The sequence below is a fragment of the Mycteria americana genome, chromosome 9 (genome assembly GCF_035582795.1).
Source record: "Mycteria americana isolate JAX WOST 10 ecotype Jacksonville Zoo and Gardens chromosome 9, USCA_MyAme_1.0, whole genome shotgun sequence".
NCBI classification, from domain to species: domain Eukaryota; kingdom Metazoa; phylum Chordata; class Aves; order Ciconiiformes; family Ciconiidae; genus Mycteria; species Mycteria americana.
Genome location: NC_134373.1, coordinates 31,943,697 through 31,964,352, shown reverse-complemented (window position 1 = coordinate 31,964,352; position 20,656 = coordinate 31,943,697). Strand labels below are relative to the sequence as shown.

Here is a 20,656-nt window from a genome sequence, read left to right as displayed (position 1 = left end):
AGGGTTTCATGAGGCTAAATTAGGGATCAGGGCAAGCCATCTGGTGTCTGCAGCTGAATTCAGGCAGTCCCTGAGTCTGTGTGTGTGATGTGGATGCAGAAACTGAGTTTCTGTTGAAGTTGATGTGCAAAGTCGTGGATTAAAGCTCTGCTGACTTAAACTCAGTGGATTGTGAAATATGCATGTTGGAGAAGTCACTTTAAAAGGGGTTTCAGGCTTGTTTTCTGTGAGTGCTGAACTTGATCAAGCCTGGTAGCACAAACTAATAAAAGAGGGGACAGGGACAGAAGAAATCCTTTGTGACGAGCCATGCAGCAGTGGGGAGAGATGGTCCTCACTGGAGTGTATTGGAAGTATTTGTAAGATCATGTCTTGCAACCATGGGCTCTGTGCATTTACTCACCCCACAGCTCTTGTCATACATGTGGGCATTCAGACAGTCATGTTGCAAACTGCATCCCATCCTATTTCTCTTATTTCTTTTTATTGTTTTAATTCATTTGAAGGTAAAGAATCAAAACAGAATTCGGGACCTCAAAATCTCTGTGACTGCAGGAGTCGGCACTTAATGGCAGCTTTGCCTCTAGTCGTGGCATCGAGTTACTTTTGAAGCCTTTGAAGTCAACAGGGCTGGAGGGAGAAAGTGTTGTGTTGTTTCTTTAAAAAGAAACATGCTTCAGTTATATTTGCAGCTGGGGTTTTAATGACTGAGAATTAAAGCATGTTTTATTTGGCCTTTGTTTTTAGTGCACTTTTCTCCCCTTAGGGGGACTCAAAGCCAAGGCACAGCTTGACATGTAGCGGGCTGCAGCATGCTAATGTAGCCATCGTCAGCCTCATCTTCTGTTTCTCTGTGGAGCCCAGCACTCACAATTTGTATCCCCCATGACAGAAGTCTCCTAACCTCCCCGGTTTACTCACCTGGCATCTCTTTGCATGCACTGGGTCTCCGCTCACACAGCAACAAGTAGTTTGTGGCTGGCTTTGTGGCTTGGAGTGAACTGAAGTAAACTTTGTGTTGGCCCTGGAGACCTTAATTTCTAATCAGCTCCTATTAAATTACTAGGAATCTGATAAAGGGAAAGAAGCTCAGTTTGAAAAGGTGCAGATAGGCATTTAATGTATGTCTAAATAGTTTAGCTGCTTATCTGCACATCTGGCCTAAATACTTGTGCAAATCTGACCCGTAGGGTTTCTTTAACCATATTGGTGTTGGAAGGAGAGAAGATAGATTATGCAGTTAATAGGTTACAGCTTGTTTCCCCATTGATCCTGGGAGCATCAGGCTTCCTACTGATGGTGCCAAGTACAACAAAAGGTGCTTGGACAGCGATGATGGCGGCTAAGCAAAGTGCACTACGCTGCAGGTTTTTCCAGGAGGATTTAGTTCCCTGCCCTGCTGTGTTTCTGCAGGAACCACTGCTGACACAGGTACAAAGTCTCCTGCGTAAATGTTTTGAATTGGCCTTTTGTCTTGTCCTAACTGTTGTGCAAAACTTCTGTTGCACCTATGTCCTGTTAGGAGAGGTTTAAGAGTACTCTGACATGAGGAAATGGAGTCATCTTTCCAGCCATACATTCAGTAGACCCTACATGGTGGAATCTTTTGCAAACCACATCAAACTGGTGGCACAGGCACCAATAAATACTGAGCAGCACCTTTTTTTGTCCTTCTTTTGTACTCCCTGCCTGATTATCAGTGTTGCTACATTTTCTGATTAGCAGGCCAAATCAACTGACTCAGTCGACTCACTCAAGCAACAAGAAGATAGGCTAGATTTTATTAATTTGTATATTTGTGTGGTAGAAAGCAGTGATAGAAAGTACCTGCAGTGAGAACTTCTTACAGTAGGGAAAGAGGGGACATGATTTTATTACAGGACTTGTGCTTGTGTGGCAGATAAGCTTACAAACATCTCAGCTCATGTCTTTCTGGAGGCTAATTTCAGTGTTCTTTGAAAAATTCACAGAATTATTCTGTGTTACCTGTTGCACTGAATTTTTGTGAATATAATAGTGATCATTTTGATCCATAGTCCTTTGGATACTGAGGACAAACTGCTTTATGGTTTCATTGAGACCATGAAAAATGGCCAGTGAGGTTCCTACTCGTCCTCCTCACACTTGCAGATGAAAGCTCTGTCTCATGCAGAATAGAAATAATTCTCTGGTTCTTTTTATGAAGTTGTTCTTTAGATCAAAACAGCTTTATTTCTCCTTATCTGAGATTTTTACAGCTGTTAGGTATTCCAGCCCTTTATGAGTTATGGACCTGGAATCACTTTCCCTTCTCAGAGTTCATAAAGTGGAGATTATATGGTTAAGGCAAATTCTGTGTCTTTTAACATCACTGACTTCAAGGGACATCGCAAGAATATTTTGCTTGGTTCTTCCTGTATAGCTGTCTTGCAGAGGTTGAGATGGAGAAGAAACCAGTAAATGCTTTTGTTAAAGTATTGGGCAGTCTGGTGCTTGAGAAATCTGTATGCAAATCCTGGCTTTGCCTTTGGTTTCTTCTGTGACCTTGGACAAATACTTTGCTTGCTCTGTATATATGAGACGTGAGGGTAACATCTCTCTCATTTTCAAGGGTGGCATAAGAATAGATCTGTAAGTACTTGAGGGATCATGGAGGCAGGAAATGTCATCAACCAAACTTATGCCATTTTATCACCGCTCTTGTATACTGCTGTAAAGAAAGAAGCTTAAAAAGAAAAGATTTTTCTTATGTCTCCTAAAATTTAGTCAGCCTGTATCACCCATCTATTCAATATAGCGCCCTTTGGGTGGTTGGGTTTAGTTTTGATTTTGCTGGGTTTTTTTAATTATCAGGTCACAGGTGGGAAAGCTTGCAGTGTTCATTTTGGTTGAATGTTGCCATGCCTTCTGCATGTGTTTGGCCTCTTTAGCTTTTTTTCCCTGTCAACTTTCCCTCTGAGTAAGAGCAGCAGGGAGTAGTAGAACATATCTGGTTTGTGAGGTATTTCCCTTCCCTCCCCTTGCTTTCTATGCCTGGGAAGCTAGTGGCCTGCAGTGGATTCCCTGCAGCATCTGCATTACTGCATACACATGTTTGTGACACTTTAATAGTAGCTGTCAGATAACATTAACGTATTGCTGCTACAAATAAGTCAAGCAGGGCTACGAGCGAAGAAGTGAGTGAATGAGAAAGGACAGTCTCGTCCATCGCTATCAGGCAAGGCCACCGTAAGTATTGTCTGCTCACTTCACTAGTGAAATTGTTGGCTGTATAAAGATGTGCTTAGTGGGGATACCCATTCCGTAGCCAGAAGCGCTCCTTTCCGTGAATACCCAAAAGGCTTAGTTTATCAATTATTCAGAATGAGAAGAGGAAGCCTTCTGAGATATCCTTGGACACCCTCTCTTCTTAAGTCCTGAGGACTGACCTTTTTTTGTGACATATGTCTTTCTCTTGAGAAAGACAGGTACAGCATTTGGGGTACTGAAAATATCATTGCTGCAGCAGGGTCCCAAACCTCACAGTTTCTATCAGGTGCTTCAGTGTGATTGCTGTGCTAAATCCTGTGGATATTGGTAAAAGACTATGCAGGTTATGTTGAACAGGCACTGATTGCCTGGCTCAGATGAATGGTCATGTAGACCCTGAAGCCTGAAACCCCTAGCTGGCCTCCTCTTTCTAGGAAAGCTACAGCTAGTGGAGCTAGCCACCAGAAGAACCAACTGAGTGAGGGAAAAACAGTTACACTGAAATTCCTCCCACAAAATTATAGCCCTCATTTGTCAGTGTACTACCACTTAAGCATCTCTGTTCCGTGGCACGCTCTACGCTTTGGAGAAGTTCATTAACCTGGTACTGCTTATAAAAGGCTCTTTATCTGATAGTGCAGCTGTTTCCAAACTCAGGAGTGCAAACTGCGCCTGGAATACTGTCCTCCTACTGCTTATGGAGATTCTGGAATTCCCTCTTGCATTTGAACACTGTATTAGAAGATCAGCAAGCAATAACTTGCTTACGGTTTAGATTGCAGTATACTCAATGCACTGCCTCTGCAGGCTCTGCAGATACACTGGTAGTAGAAGTTTGGCATTTGAGAGCTGGCATAACGTGGCTGGAAAATTACTGTGTTAGTTCTCCCTCCTTAACACTTGTTGACATAATTTTATTAGGTTGTGATAGACTACAAGGAAATATAGATCATAAACTTAATGTATACCAGACCAGTGCCTGGTTCCTAAAAAGCATTAAAGTGCCACTTTGAGTGACTCTGTGATTCAGATGAGTTCCTTGCAAGACTGAAAGCTCAGAAAGTTTCAAGAAATTTAAAAAAAGAAAAAAAACTTCTTGCAGAAGCAGTTGCTTTTACTGTGTGAAGGTGGAAAATGATTTCTTGCGGATTCAGCTGTAGAAGTAGCATCAGTACTTTTTTTTTTTAATTTATACATGATTGTCGTGTTCTTAAAATTCTCTCCGTGACAAGTCTTTTGTATTTCCTCAAACTGGTGAAGGGTTTATTATGCTGAATTTGACAGGTTAATGATCAAGTAGGAAATCATGTAACACTTGTTAGTGCAGTTTCTGATGCTACAAAATTAACTCTATCCTTTCTACAGCTAAAATCAGAAACTAAATCTAGAGTTTAGAGGTAGGGGAGAGATTGTAGCAGATAAGTACCAAGAAGACTGCGTAAGATCAGGGCTCCCTCCTCCCCTATTTACATGTTGCATTTAGGATAGCAAAGAAACATTAACCTTCATGCTGAAGAGTCAATACCGAAGTAATGGGATTTTGGAGGAATATTGTGTGGGTTATTCTAGTGATAGATTGGTCTAATGCAGGATTTCTTGAAGTATCTTTCTCTGAAGTATCAGGATTGGAGTTTTGCCTGTCTAGCAGAGGTGGCGATACATCGTGGTTTGTGCGCTGGTTTGAAAGTCGACTGCCACCCTTTATTTATTCAGTCATTAGCTTCCTTGCTGGACCCACTATGAAGGCTTGGTTTGAATGGAGACATCTGTGATATGGACAGTCTCTGCTAGTATGATGAGGGAAGCAGTATAGGCAGCAATACTGACATGCCACTGCTAATAATAAGGATAATGCTAAAAAGCAGTAAAGCAGTAAATACTAAAAAGCAGTAAGAATAAAAGCAGTAAATACTAAAAAGCAGTAAGAATAAAGGCAGTGGCCTTGACCAGCACTAGTCTGGATTTGTGCTTGTGATTTTGAGAGCAAAAGACCTCACAGCCTGTTTTCAGTCCTTGTGCTCTGTGTATGTATTTTAATAACTTATGTTTTTCCTGTTTGAACAGAGCAAAGTCTGGAGAACAAGCTGTTCTTCTGGAATCCTGTAGTTCATTTATTCCCAGTAGATTCCAGTGGGAAATAAAATCAACAGCCTCTCCACTTCTGAACAGTGACCCTCACTGTGTTTGCTAATACCTCTCAGTGTCTGTGTCCATCAAAACTCGGGATGTAATTGCTAGGCCAGAACATGCAGGGGAACAAGAACTAAGATTTTCTGAAATTTGAAAAAGTACATAAATTACCTATGATTTTGGGTGCCCAAAGACTATGCTTTACTGTAGGAGCAGCTCATTTACTTAAATTGCTTTTAAAAATCTAACTTTTTATACAGATACAGAGTTTGAGCTCCTAAAACCACATCATCAAGGCATCTTAATGAACCGGTGACAGCTATACACCTGAAAATCTTTGCGTGTGTGGGCACAAATGCCAAAAAATGATTTCCCTCTGGGGCCAGGAGAAAAAAGCAATTTTTTAATCTCCCAGTTGAATTTGCATTTGACTTTCCTATCACTTCACGCTGCTTAAATGGATTAGTGACTGAGTCCTGCAGCACAGAATCTGGAGAATATTTCCAATGTGCATACCTTCAAAATGCACAAAATGGTTTTAAATCAGGTGTTGAAGGACAATTAAAAATTAGTTCTGTGATACACACAGCAAGAAAGGGAGGTAATAGCCAAATGACAGAAGGGAAGGAACAATTAACCAAAATAAAAATGGAAGGCGACCTGATCTAATGATATCTGGTGAACAGAAGGTCTCCTAGAAGTGGAGTGGAGAATCCTGGCTGAATCGTAATCCTAGAGGTCTGGACTGTACCTCCATTTTCTGTATGCCTTTCCAAATCGAGAAGGACTAGAATTATGCTCAGGTGGGCAGAAAACAGTGCAGGGGGCCTACAGATCAGAGCAGGCTGTGGTGGAAGGGGGAATATATAAAAAAAGTTATTTTCGGAAACATAATAGTTTCTTTAAAAGATAAAAAAAACCCGTGATAGTTCTAAAAATTAGTGGAGATAGCTTCAGTGATTAAATAAATTCTGTTCTGTGTGAATAAAGTACTTGTGATGGTGTCAATATTTTATGAGTCTTACCACAAACTGCTTGACTACATGAGGTAAAAGGTGGAGAGAAAATTAATCAAATATTTGTTGTTTCTCTGAAGACCCATATAGCAATCATACTGTGGGGAAAATCATAGCATATACTGGCAACACATCTGTTAATTATAAGCTACTCAGTGGTGGAGGTTCTTTTGCCCTGTTTTGAGAAGACCTGACATAGTAGTCTTGTGGTCCTGACCAGTGTCTCAAATAAGAACAGTAAGAGTCAATGTCTAAGTAGCTACATACCCTTGCTGTCCTTGCTTGAGTTGTGCAGATCGGCCTTTCTCAAAAGCTGGGGCCTTAGGATGTACTTCATGAGCTGGAACAAGGCTGTTCTTGGCTCAGCAGCAGGGTTCTGCAAATCAGACTTGCTCTCCATGGGAGGAAGGGCATCCAGCCTCCCTTGGGTAAGCCGTTGTAAGGATTCAAGCTTGGAGTTGGAGAATTTAACCTTCTTCCTTGGAGGAGGAGAAAGGACTTTCCTGTAAATTCTTCCAAGTGCCTCTTCTGGGGAAAGGAAGTTGTAATGGAGGAGCTCTGGCAATGTCTTGCATCCTTGGGATCCCTCAGACCAGCCTCGCTTCAAGCCACGGCATAGTGTAGAAGCAGCATTAGTTCCTTGATCAGTGGTGATGTCCGCACATTGAGCAGGTTTCAAGTGCGGATGTCAAAAAATATTATGGACGTGCCCATGGTATGTATTAAGGACAGAGGTAAAAGTAGTAGTCTGGGACCACTGTCTGCTTGCCTAAAACCTTTCTCATGTGTAGGGTAAGTTGCCATGTTGTCCATCTCTTTGCTGTGCCTTCCTGTGTTGCATCCTCTATCAAAGCATTCAGAAGTTGGGCATGGTGAAACTGGAAGTAGTTTAGAGGGACCAAAGGTATTTAATTGCCTAATGCTTGCTGGTGATGGATTATTGTATAAGCTATGTCAAGGAACACTGGAGTACAGAAATAGAAACCTTCCATACTTAGATGAGCAGAGATGTAGACTACCTGTCTTTTTAATCATAAGATAGCATGAAGAAATGTGTGTTGTCTGTTTGATACAGCTGTTACAGACAAAGTAGCTAAAACGGGGCTTGATTGAACACCTGCTGGGTGAAATTTAACTGTAGTTGGACTGAGGCAATTCTGCAGAGTGGGGGAAAAATTGAGATGCCATGACATAGGGTTATTCACCTCCCCTGAGGGAATTGCACCTGCTGTTAATAAGACGATTTTCAATGTCGGGGATCTTTGACTGCTTCCAGACACTTTAGGAATTGGTGTACTTGAACACATTTTCCATCTGCATTCAGACCAAGGGCTGACCTTTTTCTCCTTAAAGTGGAAGCTGTTACTGCCAGGTGCATCTTTTGTTCCTTTGATGCTAGAGCTGATGTTAGGCACCCAAACTGATAAGCAGGAGCAGAGCTGAGAAGGCATGCTTGCAAAGAGGCACTTCATGGTCAACCAAGTTTCTTTACTATTCAGTGGCAGCTACATCGATTTCCACTTCTAGCAGCTTTTATGATAGCATATAGGATGGTGGACTTAGGACAATGTACTCTTTAGGTCTTTCTTTCTCTACCCTTCCCCTCCCCCAAGAAATCACCCTGCTCATATTCCTTGAATGAAAGAAAGGCATGGGAAGTAACCCAACCTTATTTTCCTGTTTCTGTTGTTTTCAATCTCTAAGTCCCTTCCTTAATTCTTGTGGATAGATAACTTCTAGCATTTTAATTCCTGTTGTTTAGACCTGATGTGTGTGTAGTTGGATGAAATCATGATTGGATGGTAGCATCTGACCCATCTGTAGTGGTAGGAAATGTGAATATGCTCCATGGAATCCAAGTCCTGGGTATTCACTTGTATCAAATATATATTGAAAGTCCAATAAAACTTGGTGCTGATTTTCCAACTAGTTTCTCTTTGAAAGGAGCACAGCTTGCTCTGAACTAATTAAACAGCCATTTGTAAGATAGTTCTTCCTGATCTATTCAGTGCTCATAATCAGATATAGCAATATTACACTGTAGAAGTGATATTTTAAGGGCAAATTGAATCTGTGAAATTGGGCAGTCATGCTAGGAAATGTGACACATTGCCTACTGAGCCTTGTTTGAAACTGGTAAGAACTTGCCTGTGAGCTGATGAACACTATTCAGCATTTAGGTGGCCTCTGTAGTCTCAATTCACTTCCCTTGTTTAAGGCAGTCCCAGGACAAACACAGTGTTTAATACTTACATTCTCTGCCAGCAAGGTGTAGCAACAGAGACCATTTGGTTCTCTGCAGACCTGCCAGGTGAAGGGACTGTACGCATAGTTTGTTATTGGACAGAAAATATTTCTGAGGCAGAAAAAACAGTGGGAAAAAAATAGTGGTTGATTTCAGGTTCTATAAAAAGGAAATGTGTAATCATTCCAGAAAAAGTGCAGATGCTTGTGCTTCTCTAGTTACTAGTTAGTTACTAACTCTATAAGTTACTAGCTAACTCTACTAAGTTACTACCACAACTCTCTACTAAGTTACTACCACAACCTTCTCTCTCCTACCCTTCTCCCTGCCCCCCCCCCCCTTGTTTTTTGGTGTGTTTCCCAAAACTACGTAGACATTGTGAACTTTTCAGTTAAACATGAACGCAGCAAACAAACTGATAGATAACTACATGAGAAATTTCTGCCCAGGTTCTGGTAATAACAAAAGTATTAGACAAACTTAGCTGTGGTCGGTACTCGTTGTGATGCCTGGCATTATGCCAATGGCTTAGCATCAGATTGTTGAAATAGTTGATTTTGTCTGTTGCCTTCTGCTACAAATTTTCTGCTACAAATTTCTGAAATAGTTTCTTAAAAAGGAATAGGTTTTGGAGGTTTTTTATTCATAAGCAAATAAGCAAACAAGATACACCTGAGTTGGTGTATTTTGTGGTTTGTCTTTTAAGAGTTACATGACTATTTTCTGGAACTTCTGATGGAACCATTTTGAGAAAGTTTTCTACTCTTTGTTTAGGAAAGTATTGGACATTCTCAAAAGAGCAGTTGGTTAGTTTTAAAGACTGTCTTGGAGACCTCAATGGATGAAGGAAGTCAATGGCAGAAAAGACCCATTTAAATCTTTTGTTCTAGGCTGTTCTGTTTCTGTATTCTCCTGGCTTTGCATTGCATATCTGGAATTATGACTTTCACTATCCTTTCACTTTTTCTTCTGTTTACTGTTATTTTACCAGCTCTGCAGCAGGATGCGTATTAGAGCATTTGGGCCTTCTGCGCACCAGATGATGTATCAGCTATCACTGCTATCTGTCAAGGACCACCTGCTTTGCCTTTGAAGGGATATTTCATATTTGCTTATGACTGATTATCATAAAGCACTAAGAAGTGTTTGATGATATAAGATCTTAGAGATATAATTAATAATTTTCTCTAGTTCTATCTGTCTTAAGTTGATAGAGTTAAACTGATAAGAATAGAGAACTGGATCCAATATCTTTATCATATCAAAAGCTGCTTAGGAGTTCCCTATTGGATTTAGACCGACAAATGCTATTATATTATGGTAGCACGGCAAAGAACCAATCTACGATTTCAAACCACAGTCATGGAACTGATCACATACTGAAAGATTTTACAACTTTGTACCATTTTTTATTATTATTATCTCTTGATAGATTCTTTATTTGTTTTTATGTGGCTCTCATTTCCCAGACATAAAGGCAATAACTGTAACTGGTTTTTAGTAGATAGCAAAACCTCTCCCAGCTATGTTTTTCCTCTTTAAGCAATTATTTATCCAGTTATCTTCCACATTTGAAGTATTTTTCATAAACTCATTTTGTTTTGAAGTACACTAATAGATGTCCACATAACACAAGTGCTGATTTGTGAAAGGCTTTCTAGGCAAGGCCAAGTGCACAGGTACTGTATTCTTGGAAATGAAAAATCTAGTGCCATGACTGAATATTTAAGCAGTGATGCAACAGACAATGATGGCAGGGAAAGTAGGTTGCAAGCTAATTTGTTTGTGATCGATATTGTCCACTCCAGGAAAAGTAAGTGTCTCTTTGGGATATATTAAGAGAAATACTGTATATAATATAACAAAAGCAAGTACTGGTATTCAATGCCCTTTAAACTTCAACGGAATTCTTGTATCAATTTTTGGATACGACAATTTTTTAAGAGGCAAGTGGGGAACGGACTACATAGTCTGTGAAGTCTCTTAGGTCCCTTGCTGTCTTGTTGTCATATTACAAAAAAATCTGAAAATAAGTACTCCTTATTTTTTTCTGTCTGTCTTCCTCAGATTAGGTTACTTTAAATATTTGTATTTCACTGTTTTTCAAAGTCCAGTTCTGTGGTGTACAGTATCCTCTTGGGGAGGTTAGTATGATATTAGGTCTATTTTAAGTTCCCCTCAGAAAACCTATTCAGCTGCATAATCTCTGGTAATGATCTTTGGGAGAATAAAAGTACATGCTCAATTACAGACTCAAAATTTTCCACTAGTTACAGAAATTTGGATTTATTTTCTTTATATCCTGCCCAATTCTCAGCAGACCCAGCTTATTTCAATTGTCAGAATTCAAAGGCTCTTACAAACTGTGCATCTCCAGTGAAGTGAGGTTGATTTGTTTGTTTCTGTTAAACATTTGAATTTTTACAGTATCATAATACCAATAGTTTCAGTATATTCATCTTATATATTTGACAGTGAGAAAAAGCAGGTTTAAGATCCTAGCAAAAATAACCTTAGGCTATAGCATACCTTGATTCAAGAATCCCGCTTCCTGCCATTTCATAATGATTACAGAAATTAATGATTCAGTCTTGTATGGGACTTGGATATTGTTTTCAATACATATGCCTCGAAAGTATACCTTGAAATCTTTTCCTTCAGATACTGCAAAGCAATTAAAACTGTGCCCTATAATGTATGCTGTGAAAAGCTCATGTAGTAGTGGAGTAACCCAATTGTTGGAGCTATCAGAAAAGAATGAGGTTCATCTTGGCTAATTTAAAAATATTAATTTGGTTTGATCCTGGAATCATGACGCCATGCATTGTGTGTGTGTGTTTGTGGGAAAGACGGGACTGGGGATCTGAGAAGAAAGGCCAGGGTGGATAATAACAAGAGTTACCATATAAAGAAGGCAGAATGAAAGACAGATGGAGAGTGAAGTAGTGCAGCTCCAAAGGCAGAGGGAAGAGGGGTTGTGTATAATGAAATAAAGGCAGGCTAAATTGTGTTGTGTAATTTGTATTATAAAAAGAGCCGGTCGTAACCATTGCCGTTAGGTTGTCTTACACTTGTCTTTATAAACAGTTCTGAACAGTCTTTTAGAGCTTCTCTATAAAATCTTTATTGTATTACTGTAGACCTTTGAAATTCAGTATGACGAAGCTGAAGGCCAAGGAATGTGCCTTCAAGCTCTCCATTGTGCTCAGTTAAAATCTGGTTGGGAGTTTGCCTACTGATAGTTTTTGTGTTGTTGAAACCAAATCTGTTTAGAGATCAGTATGCTCAACTGCTCAAGCAGGCAGACCATAAGATACGATAATGAATCTCGGACTTCTATGCAACCTCTCTCATTCAAAAATAAGCGTAGTTTACTGTAATGGCTGGCAAAACTCCACATCAGCTTTTTAAAGGAGAGTATTCAGTTGTGATCCAGTCAGGTCACTTATAGGTTGACTTGTATATTAGTGGTGGCTGTGCACAGTCTTTGCTATCTGCTACGAATACTGCTCCTTCACCTCATCTGGTAGAAGCCGCTGCCTCAGTTCAAGAGCTCAAACTTTTCTGGTGGTGCTTGGTAAGTTTTGTTTATTAAAAATATATGTTGGGATAGGGATGTTAATAGGAGGAAGCATAGCTTGTGGACAAACTGCCCCAGCTTGATTTGAAATCCAGCAACAGAAGAAGAAAGGAGGTCTGCTTTAAATCAAAACCAAAAATTCCATCTGTATTCCATTCTTTGTCGAATTTTACATTTCTTCCCACACGAACAAAACCAACCTAACTCACCACCTCCCAAAAACACACATTCTAAATGCTTGGGAAATAACGATTTTTATATCTTACAGACCATATTTAGGGCACTCATTTCTGCCTGCTGAGCAATTGGAGAACGTTCTTTTTTTCCCAGATAAATAAGACTTTCATGTAACTACATAAATATTTTTGTTTTCCCAGTGACTTGGAGGTGACGCCTGTGCTCAAATGTCTGTGGAAGATAAGGGGTGATGCACGGCCTCTATCTGAGTCCAGGCTCCCAGAAATATTCCCAGAAACGCTAAGGACCAGGGTGCACTGTGATGGGGGGGAAGCAGAGGGGTGTTGATCTTTGTGATTTTGCTTACGTAGTACGGATATTTTTTCTCATAGCCGTTGAAAGCAACCAAAGGTCTTGGGGAATGTACTTCTCTGTGAAGTGTGTTTGCTGGCAGTGTGTAGGCTGTTGGGAAAGGCAGAGCCACCCCTTGCCAGGAGGATGGAGAGGGCAGGTAGTGGCAGCCGTGGAGGTGACTGTGAAGCACTGGGATCCTGCAGGATGGGCTGCAGAGATCTCTTCTGCTGACATCGTGTAGGTAAACACTGGCTGCCAGGCACAGCCTGATCCAAACCAAAAAAAAATGCAGAAAAGCAAAGTAAAAATCCTGCTCCCATCATGGGTCAAATCAGCATATGTATTTGCTTCTTGAGTTAGTTAGCATATATTAAATGGAGTTTCATGTGTGTTTCAGTGTAGGGGACTAATTTTAAGAGGGCCTGATAGAAAACCTAAGCATTTGGCTTCCTTCCCTTCCTTCCACCAGATAGGGAAGGAAATAGGATATAAAAGAGGAATCAAGCACATTTCTTGACCTTTCTCCTCATTGATTACAGCTTCCTTTAGCTTCAGAGGCATTGTGGAGAATCTCAAAAGCATTACCAGACTTCTTAATCCAACTTCTATTCAATTATGATGTTTTATTCAATTATGATGTTTTCTATTAACACATTTTAAATTAACACCTATTGTATCTTCTTATCTGAACAGCTCCTTCCGCCTTGGGAGCACACAGGCAGGTGGGACTGGCATGAAGGCAACCCAAACTCAAACATGCTTACATTTGCAGAACAACTGATTCTGCTGGAATATGAGAGCTTTGCTTAATTTTCTTAACTGAAGTCATTGTCTAAATTGCCTAAGCTATCATGCATCTGGGCAAATTTTGTACAGTTGTCAAAATTATCTTGACATACCTTGTGTGTGAAGATGTTTACCCAATGACAGCTGTGAGTCATGCACAGAAAGACTAGGAGCTTTCATCCACTTTCGTGACCTAAAAGAGATGTACCTAATGTTTGAAGTCCTGTTTGAAGAGCTTGTATTTCAGTAAGATTGTATTTGGTTGCTGAAGTCTTTGACACATAGACACCTCTATGGATCAGAAAAAAACACAACTCCAGGGGGATGAATTCACTCATGGTACACATGCATTTTCACTAGGGTCAGGTGAGCCGGAGTGTTAAACATGCCCCAACTAACCCGCTGTGCAGTACTGCTCATGAGAGCTGTGGCAATCCCAGCCCTCCATTTCTAGCATGTTGTGCCTTCTGGAGGCTGCCACAGCAGATTGGAAACTGGCCAGACTTGCAGCTTGTGCTCTGCTCTCTCTGCTGCTACGTACATGATGAGGAGAGGCATGTGGCTGGTGTGCCATCTCTTAAGAAGCCATTGGAGTTGAAGGAGACAGCCTGGTTGCAAAGACTTAAGAGGTGATAATTTAAATAATAAAGCAGGGGTTGAATTATTAACAAGGGAAGGGAAAGGGAAAATGTCCCTGTTTCAGTGGAAGAAGCCTTCCCCTAAGCTGTTTCAGGGTGCTACTCCTGTATCCAAGGGCCACTTCTTTCCCCTCAAGTGGCAGCTTCCCACATGGCTGTCTCTCCCACTTACCCATGGGCTGTCAGCTTGCTTCATCCAGTTCACCATCAAGGATCTTCACATGAAAACCAGTGCTGATTCGTAGCTCATAAAGTATGTTAAGTGTGAAGGTGTACAGAAACTTGGTTGCCACGGAGATTCAGTGAGGATGGACGACAGGACCTGGGAATCTCCTTCCCGACTATTTTATTGCTAGCAAAGGGCAGCACTTCCTCCTCACCAGGCTGTGCCACCATGTAGAGGATGCTTTGCTGGGATCGTGATAGAGTTCCAGGAAAATTTAGACACAAAAATACTTCTTTTAGCTGGTGTTATGTCAAGATTTGGTCAGGACAGTATATTCTCCTCTTCTTAACCTTATTGCTCAGTAACCAAAGAAAACAGGATCTCACTGAAATCCCAGCAGAAAAATTAATTAATAAAACAGTGACGGGGAAGAAGAATTTATCAGTTTGATGTAGGAATGTTTCCTCTTGAGATGCTTACTAAAAATACATCTGTATTGGTACTTTTTTGTTCTTAAATAAAATCAGGATTTAAAGGTTTTAATTATAAAAAACCCCAATCATAAATACTGTATTCTGTATGACAATAAGAATATCAGTGGGAAAGAATGCACAGAGGTTTGCAATTACAGCAATCAGTAAATTAATCAAAATGTTGTATAGAATAAGGTGTGAGGCATTAAAATTAAAGCAGCATCCAACTTTTTGATGTCCCCTGAAACAACTGGAAGAATTGAAAAATATAAAAATCTTAATTTTTTGCTCTGGATGGGGGGTGTAGTGTATTATGTCTCTACCCGCAACTATGTATTTAAAAGGTAAATTAGATAATGATTTTTTATTCTAAAGAAAGAATGAACTTATGTGGGGCAAAATACTTGTTTGGCTTCCCTCTGGGAGAACAGAGCATCGCATTTAAGAGATCAACATATGCTGCTGGAAGGGTGAAATGGTCACTGAAATACACAGAACAGATAGCTTTGGTATAATGTTTTTATTGACTGTAATTCTTGAACAGAGACATTGACAAGTGGCATAAGGGTTCTTTTAGTGGTTTCAGCCAAAATACCACTGCTTTGCTCTCAGCAAGTAACTTCATCCTGAATATAGAATCTAGTTGAAAGATTAAAGTAGACAGCTTTTGCTCCTTGTAGGCTTCCCAAATAGAAGGAATATGCAAAAAAGTTTCAGAAGTATTTCTGCAAAGAAATTTTTTGTTCTCAACATCAGCTGAAGAAATTTACTGTGTATCTAGAGCACCACTCTCATAAATTCTGCTACTCTGGGATTGTTAAATTATATTATGACTTAGGGAAGCATTTAAATTTTCAGAGCTGGCTTCAGTAGCACTACTCATGTGCGTAAAGCACACTTAGAGACGTCTTTGGAAGATAGTGGCTGTAACCAGTTTTCTGTTCTGCTCGAGATCAAAGTAAGTGGTTGCTACACAGAAGCAGCAGAAAAGAGGGAAGGCACCATAGAGCAACTTCAGAAAATTTGTTCTTAGACTCCGGTGTATTGATGTAATCTTTTGTTGTTGCAGTTATTTCCAGTACTCAGTAAAAGTACTTGTCACATTTAAAATAAAAAACTCCTCTTAATTTCTTCACTAGTACTTATTCTTTTCTTTACTGGCCAAACACTGGGAGAAGACCATATGACTTTTAACTGTTTGATTATCTCTCTAGTATAGTCTACAAGTTTTCACTACCTTAGTACTCTGCTAGTTTTAGCTCTGGAAAATGAAAGATGTTGTTGTATATACAGCACAAATACATGAGTAATTTGATCTTGGAGCCAGCTGATGTTGTCTTTCATTTTAGTTTTCATTATGTCTTTGGCTCTATAGCTGCTCCAATTTTTTTATTAGATAGTAGTATATAAAGAGGCAATAGAGGGTTAATTGCTGTTCAGGGAAAGGGTTTAAAAAAAAACCCACCAGCTATACCTTATAACGCCAACATTTTTTCATAATGTTTGTGCTTTTTATCTTTAGAATTTATCCATACTTCCAACTCAGGAGTGCACGCATAGGTGCAATAGAAATATTTTGGATAGTTAGAGCTTTTGTAGTCCATCATGTTTTTGTTCTTACATTGTTTGAGATAAGTATTAAAGATTTTATAATAATTTTTCACGGTTAAAAATGGAACTCTCAAAAGTAAACCTAATTTCAGTGTCTGTCCCTGTAATAAATAATTGGACCAATTTGTCAATTCAGTATACAACCACTATGAAACGTAGTCTAGAAACTCAGTTGTTAATCTGCTTTTAACCTAGCTGTTGCACTGATAATTGGTTTAACAAAAAAATTGCTACTGGATGAGTATCATGAGAGGTAGAAAGCAGAGGCAGAGCAGTGTCACACTGGGAAGAAGGGATATGTAGTTTGTTGTTTGCTCTAGATTGTTTTGCACGACTTTTTAATCTCCATGTCTGTGCTTTCCTTCTCCTTGTGACAGTTTTGCTGTCCCAGTTAAAGCTTAAAATGTAGCTGTTTTCAAAATGGGACTTTTTGAAAATATCAAAACAATATTTTGATTTAAATGAACAATGATTTAAATGAACAATAAATGGAAAAACAAAATACTGCTTAGTGGTGTTGGAAACTAACAGAGAAGTGCCTAGTGCTGTGATCTCAGAACAGAAGTAACCCTGAGCCTCTGCAAGAGAAGTGGACCAAAGCAGAGTAACTTGGCAAAAAACAGAAGCTGTGATTTTTGTAATAAGTGGTGATATTCCGAGGATATGGCCCACCTTCTCATGTCAGTAGCCAGCCTTGTTTGCTCTGGCAGAGGTAGGGAACTAACAAAATTTATCTTGACGCTATCCCTCTTAAGCATGTTGTTGTCTCTTAATTACATATTGAATAGCATCTGGTGTTTGAAGAACAATTGCATAGAAACACAGCAGGGAGAAGCATGGCAATATTGATGCAAGCTGATACCTTTTCTGCTTGTGGTAGTCTGGAAGCTCTCCCCTGGTCACTGAGCCATCCCGGTTCTTCCTCAGCATGGCCTGAAACACCCAAAACATCAATTTTGTAACAATAGTGTCAGGCCAAATTTAGCTCTTGATTTTGATTTTGTAATACCAGGTTTTCATAACTCCTAGAACACGTGGAACTAAACTGTTTCCATCTCTCTCTTTTTTTCAGTCACCAAGGGAAAAAATATTTAAAATAGTTTCATGCGAGAGATGCAACAAAAGCATTGCAGTGCTCTGTTTGTGCGATGAAATCAAAGTGACTAGAAACTGTCTGGTCTATTTTGTTGTCTGAGATTGAGTGATCTATTATTTCAGTGGAACTAAGAAGTCATAGTGGTTTTTGAAAACCCCTCATAGTACATAGCTTTTCCTTAGGTACTGAAATACCTTTAAAGAACTCTGCCTTGGTAACATCAGGATAATAGCATTTCTCTGCCACACGCAGATGCTGTAAGAGTAAACGTATTAGTTTATGGAATACCCAAATATGGCAATACTGCAGGCAGGCTTAATAGCTAACCTAGGAGTTCTGTGTAAGTGAAATAGTCTTTTATGAACAATTATTTTCCATAATCAGAAAGGTAGGAATCTTCTTCATCTAAATCTCTAGCTAGTCAGGGGAAGGAAATCAACTACAAAATAGACAACTATATTTTCCCATTACCTTGAACAGCTCTTCAAGCACAGATTGTCTGAAATAGTTGCCATAATATGTTTTTACTTTTCAGGCCATGGAGCTTAGGGAATCAGTTTTTTAATATCTACATCATCTCTTTCCTCCTGGGACTGAAGCTGGTTACCATAGCAAAATGGCAAGGAAGCTGATAAGCAAGTACTACCATTTGGCAAACAGGTTATAAATTTATTTTATTAAGACAGAGGACTGTGAAAAAAATTAATGAGATTAGAAATATTTTTCCTTTTTTTTTTTTTGCTTTAATATATTTTAAAATACCTGTGAAGAAAATTATTGTGAACAGATACTGAACGAAGTGCTCTTGCTCACATTGAAAGTGTTGCTGCAAATAGTAAGAGCTTCAGTTTTAAATCTCTGTAGATCTTTGATACTTTCAACATTACACTGTAATTTCTCCCCGTATGTTTCAGGGTGTTGCAAAGATGCCATACTGTGAATTAAATGAGGTTCTGCTTAACAGAATAAATATGCATATCTGTCCCCTGCTACTAAAAAATACATTGCAATATAGTTTTTGTTCCTACTTGATGAAGTCAAGATGAACTCAGATTAATCTGAGTCTGTGTTGTAAATCAGTCTGCGATGTCCCTTGGGTTTGTGTAAAATGATGTCAGTGAGCACTGAAAAGTGAAATTGCTTTGCGTTCCACAAATGTTATCAATAATGTCAAGTCTGATGATATTGTTTGTACTCTCCTTTGACAATGTTGGTCTCGATGCACAATATGAATCGTGTGCCTTGAACTGTACAGCTTGGCTATTTAAGGCATCACAACAACAGTATCTTCATGGGTGGGCCCCACTGGGGGCACTTTTTGTTGGCACTGAGATATACCCAGAAAGAGCTTGTTTTCAGGGCTGAGGTGTTCCTCTTTTCTGCTCGGTTAACTCCTGATATGTTGCCTGCCATCTAAACCACATGTTGTCTCCTGTTCTTGGTGCAAGAGTTGAGTCACTGTTTTGGGGAGTTCGTTTCAGGCTTGCGCTATTGACTGTAAGTGAAATGAAGTCTCAGATTCAACTGCATATTTCCTTAAAATCTTCTGTGCTCTCAGTTTTCTCCATTTCTGATATATGATGCATGCTTACGCTGTTTTATATGCTCTGATAAATTCTCCACTTACGGCGCAACTCAGTAGCTCCAATAGAGAGGATTTGGGAGTCTTGCTGTAATCTGGCCGTGCAAAAGATGCTATTTAGTGTTAACACCTTTGAGCCCCTAGTAACTGTATTGAACTTGTAGAAGTGGTGTTCACAGGCTGTGAGTCACAATCAGTGCAGCAGGGGAGCAGGAGTCAGAATAACTCCTAGGAAAACCCTATTTCTGCTCTCTTTTTCAGCTGTTTCTTCATCATAATAAACACTAGTGGTTTTTTATACTATGGGGGGATTTTTCATACTTAAAAATTATCATGATCAGCAAAAAAATACCATCAAATGCCCATTGGATGCAGCACTGGATTAGGGTAACTGGGCAGGATCTGAGTGGAAGTTGGCTGGTGTCTGATCAGCTTGGGGGAGAGATGGAGGACCTTGGATCTGGCAGGAGCCAGCCAGCCTTAGAAAGAGCTGAGTGAGAATATAATTGTGAAGGGAATGTGTGAGTTCAGGATCAGGGCTTATTTCATGTTCATGTATATGACCTGCACCTTTGATAGCCCTATCTCTGTCCAAAGTGTAGACCCTTTGGATGGAGGGAACAATCTGTAGGGGATGAGAATAATTTCCTCCTTGGAAACCAGTTATCTGCAAATACATATAGCTGGCATTGATGATAATCACCAGTGGGTATCTGTAACCTGCAGGTTATTGTATTGTAGTATGATATGTAAGTGTGGGAATTCACTGCGGGGACGTAGCCCAGAATTCAGCACTGATGCAGGAGCTTGGGAAGTTGGAGTGTTGCCATCTACTGGCAGCCGTCCACAGAGAGGAGAAGTCCCTCAGCTGTAGCTTGAGATATTGCTTATTTTGAGCTGAAAGATGAGGTTTTTCTGCCGAAATCCTGTTTCAAGGCAGAGTTGTTAATAAAATAATTGTTGCTGTCCTTAGTGCATGGATGTAGTCAAAGAGTTAGAGTAATCCCAGTGGGGTTTCTCGGAGAGGTTGTTACTCTTTGGGATGTGGGTCCATGTTTGACACAGGGGCGGCTCCTGCACAGTGACCAAGTTGGTTTGGGGAGTCCTGAGCACCCCCTGTGAGCTCAGGGCTTGAGGGGTGCCCTGCACCCCTCCTGCCCTTCAGAGCCTGGCCCTGTATTTTCAGGGAACGGGCTGGTCTGGAGATTACTTTTTTTATTCTGCAGTAAAAAAGTAATAAAAGCAAAGGGTATATTTGGACTCATTAGGGAATAGACCAAAGATCCCTATTTTTAAGAATCTTGCAGGTCTGACAGTCTTTGCCCCTAGAAGAGATGAGAGGTGTTTCAAATAAGTCTGTCCTCAAAGGGAGATCCAATACAGCTTGTGCAGCTCTCAAAAAGTTATACTGTGACTGACCTCTGTCAAGGAAAATGTTTACATGATACCATCAGAAGCAGTTTTGGACATTTTGCATGAACCAAATGCCACGAATGGGCATGTGGTTTTTTTTTCCTTTTTATCAAAAAATAGTTGGGAAATAAAAGATTGCATCACTAGTTTTCGGCAAAAGT

General features: G+C 39.9%; 1 protein-coding gene across 1 annotated transcript in view; it reads left to right on the top strand.

Annotated features, from left to right (window-relative positions):
• Positions 1–20,656, top strand: part of ADCY5 (adenylate cyclase 5) — a 222,750-nt gene that overhangs the window by 110,576 nt on the left and 91,518 nt on the right. The window lies entirely within an intron of this gene.